The sequence below is a fragment of the Eriocheir sinensis genome, chromosome 61 (genome assembly GCF_024679095.1).
Source record: "Eriocheir sinensis breed Jianghai 21 chromosome 61, ASM2467909v1, whole genome shotgun sequence".
In the NCBI taxonomy this organism is placed as follows: Eukaryota; Metazoa; Arthropoda; class Malacostraca; order Decapoda; family Varunidae; genus Eriocheir; species Eriocheir sinensis.
Genome location: NC_066569.1, coordinates 11225470 through 11229331, shown reverse-complemented (window position 1 = coordinate 11229331; position 3862 = coordinate 11225470).

The following is a 3862-nucleotide window of genomic DNA, read 5'->3' as shown; positions in this document are numbered from 1 at the left end:
ACACCCCGTGGTTAGTTAGGTCAGTACAAGGCAGCTCCTGTGACCCTAAAACCCCACTTAACATCCTTATTCATGAACTTATCTAATCTTTTATTTTTATGAAGGAGTCTGCAAGAGATCGGTAGCGTATTTCCCTTCTCTGTACGGTGTCGCCCACTCTTCAACAGGTGAGGTCTCAGGATTGGTTAGGTTACGTTAGGTTATATTTAGTTGGAGTCCTTCAGAGTTTGGTTTAGGTTACGTTAGGTTATATTTAGTTGGAGTCCTTCAGAGTAATTTTTAATGTGAATTACAGTAAGTGCATTTGCCAGAACACGCCGTGGTTAGTTAGGTCAGTACAAGGCAGCTCCTGTGACCCTAAAACCCCACCTGACATCGCTAACCATGAATTTCTTTTGAACAGGTGAGGTTTGGTTAGGTTACGTTAGGTTATATTTAGTTGGGGTCCTTCAGAGTAATTTTGAGTGTGAATCATAGTGAGACTAATTGCCAGAACACGCCGTGGTTAGTTAGATCAGTACAAGGCAGCTCCTGTGACCCTAAAACCCCACTTAACATCGCTATAAACATTCATGAACTTATCTAATCTCTTTTTTTTATGAAGGAGTCTGCAAGAGGTCGGTAGCGTATTTCCTTTCTCTGTATGGTGTCGCTTACTCTTCAACAGGTGAGGTTTGGTTAGGTCACATTAGGTTATATTTAGTTGGAGTCCATCAGAGGAATTTCGAGTGTGAATTATAGAGAGAGTATTTGCCAGAACACCCCGTTAGGTCAGTACAAGGCAGCTCCTGTGACCCTTAAACCCCACTTGACATCGCTAGCCATGAACTTATCTAATCTTTTCTTTTATGAATATCTATCGCGTCGGCACTCGTTTCTTGAAGAGTTTTACAGGAGCAGTCGAGAGCGGGATTTTTTTAGTTTTCTTTTCCTTTCCACCCTTGAACGGTTTCCTTACTGTAATAAAAGGAAGTAAATAAACCGTGTTGCCTTGACGCGGAGACTTGTAAACAAAGATCAGCTGAAATCATATCGTCGTTTCTCCCCTTGAACGGTTTCCTTACTGTAATAAAAGGAAGTAAATAAACCGTGTTGCCTTGACGCGGAGACTTGTAAACAAAGATCAGCTGAAATCATATCGTCGTTTCTCCCCTTGAACGGTTTCCTTACTGTAATAAAAGGAAGTAAATAAACCGTGTTGCCTTGACGCGGAGACTTGTAAACAAAGATCAGCTGGAATTATAGCGTAAAGAGTGTTCCAGCAGCGACCAGTATGTCATAGGAATTACCTCTACAGATCTTATTTACTGATTACTACTTGTATTATTGTTATTATTAGGAGCAGTCCAAAGCGGATTTTTTTAGTTTTCTTTTCGTTTCTCCCCTTGAACTGTTTCCTTACTGTAATAAAATAATAAATATACCGTATTGCCTTGTATAGGAGACTTATAAACAAAGATCAGCTGGAATAATATCGTCTTTCTTGACGCGGAGACTTGTAAACAAAGATCAGCTGGAATAATATCGTCTTTTCTCCCCTTGAACTGTTTCCTTACTGTAATAAAAGAATAAATATACCGTATTGCCTTGTATAGGAGACTTGTAAACAAAGATCAGCTGGAATAATATCGTCTTTTCTCCCCTTGAACTGTTTCCTTACTGTAATAAAATAATAAATATACCGTGTTGCCTTGTATAGGAGACTTGTAAACAAAGATCAGCTGGAATAATATCGTCTTTTCTCTCCTTGAACTGTTTCCTTACTGTAATAAAAGGAAGTAAATAAACCGTGTTGCCTTGACGCGGAGACTTGTAAACAAAGATCAGCTGGAATTATAGCGTAAAGAATGTTCCAGCAGCGACCAGTATGTCATAGGAATTACCTCTACAGATCTTATTTATTGATTATTACTTGTATTATTATTATTAGGAGCAGTCCAAAGCGGATTTTTTTAGTTTTCTTTTCGTTTCTCCCCTTGAACTGTTTCCTTACTGTAATAAAAGAATAAATATACCGTATTGCCTTGTATAGGAGACTTATAAACAAAGATCAGCTGGAATAATATCGTCTTTTCTCCCCTTGAACTGTGTCCTTACTGTAATGAAAGGAAGTAAATATGTCGTGTTGCCTTGTATAGGAGACTCGTAAACAAAGATCAGCTGGAATCATAGCGTAAAGAGTGTTCCAGCAGCGACCAGTGTGTCATAGGAATTACCTCTACAGATCTTATTTATTGATTATTACTTGTATTATTATTATTATTATTATTATTATTATTATTATTATTATTATTATTATTATTATTATTATTATTATTATTATTATTATTATTATTATTATTATTATTATTATTATTATTATTATTATTATTATTATTATTATTATTATCTTTTCCTTCCTTTACTTCTATATTCTTCTTCTTTCTCCTCTTCCTCCTCCTCTTCCTCGTCCTCCTCCTCTTCTTACTCTTCCTCCTCCTCCTCCTCCTCCTCCTCCTCCTCCTCCTTCTTTTCTACTTTTTTCTACTGTTAGGCGAGGAATTATTATTATTATTATTATTATTATTATTATTATTATTATTATTATTATTATTATTATTATTATTGTTGATATTATGTCAGGTCCGGCTTACTCTCACTCTCTCTCTTTCTCTCTCTCTCTTTCTCCCCTACGCGGATGTGAAAGCCACTGCCCTCCTCCTCCTCCTCCTCCTCCTCCTCCTCCTCCTAATCAGCTGAGCCAAGATTGACCACTGGTTGAAAGATGTTGACCCTCTCTCTCTCTCTCTCTCTCTCTCTCTCTCTCTCTCTCTCTCTCTCTCTCTCTCTCTCTCTCTCTCTCTCTCTCTCTCTCTCTCTCTCTCTCTCTCTCTCTCTCTCTCTCTCTCTCTCTCGACCCGGCCGTGAACTTGACTTCTCCTCCTCCTCCACCTCACGCCTGGCCCCTCCACTTTCTCCCTCCACTGTTCCGGGTGGAGGAAGAGGAGGAGGAGGAGGAGTAGGAGAAGTAGGTGTAGTAATTATGGTATAAGGAGAAGGAGGAGGAGGGGGAGGAGGAGGAGGAGGAGGATAGCTGGTACCACAAAATACCTGGTACTAGTGGAACCCTTTTCTTTTTCCTCCTCCTCCTCTTCCTCTTCCTCCTCCTCTTCCTTTTTCTCTTCCCCTTCATAATCCCTATCAAGTTAATCGTCTTCCGCCTTCTTCTTCTTCTTTTTCTTTTTCTTCTTCTTCTTCTTCTTCTTTTTATTATTATCATTATTATTATTATTATTATTATTATTATTATTATTATTATTATTATTGTTATTGTTATTATTGAATATGACTGAAAATGAGGAAGAGAAGGAAAATTAAATGAAGGAGGAGGAGGAGGAGGAGAGAGATGGAAGTGGACAAGGAGAAGCAAGTTGTTGGGTGAAGGTGGAGGTAATGGAGGAGGAGGAGGAGGAGGAGAAGAAGTTAGAGGTTGGTGAAGGTGGTGGAGGAGGTGGAGGTAATGGTGGAGGAGGAGGAGGTGTCTTCGGGTCACCTCCTCCTCCTCCTTCTCTTCCTCCCTTCCAGTCCTCCACACACCTGCCACGCATACCAACACCCCTCCTCCTCCTCCTCCTCCTCCTCCTCCTTTTCCATCATCATCATTTGTTATTTATTTTTCTTTTCTTTTACTTCTTCAATTTTCTTCCTCCTCCTCCTCCTCCTCCTCCTCCTCCTCCTCCTCCTCCTCCTCCTCCTCCTCTTCCTTTTTTCTACTTTCTTTTCCCTATATTTTTCTCTTTTCCTTCTTCTTCTTCTTCTTCTTCTTCTTCTTCTTCTTCTTCTTCTTCTTCTTCCTTTCAACTTTCTTTTCCTACTGTTCATT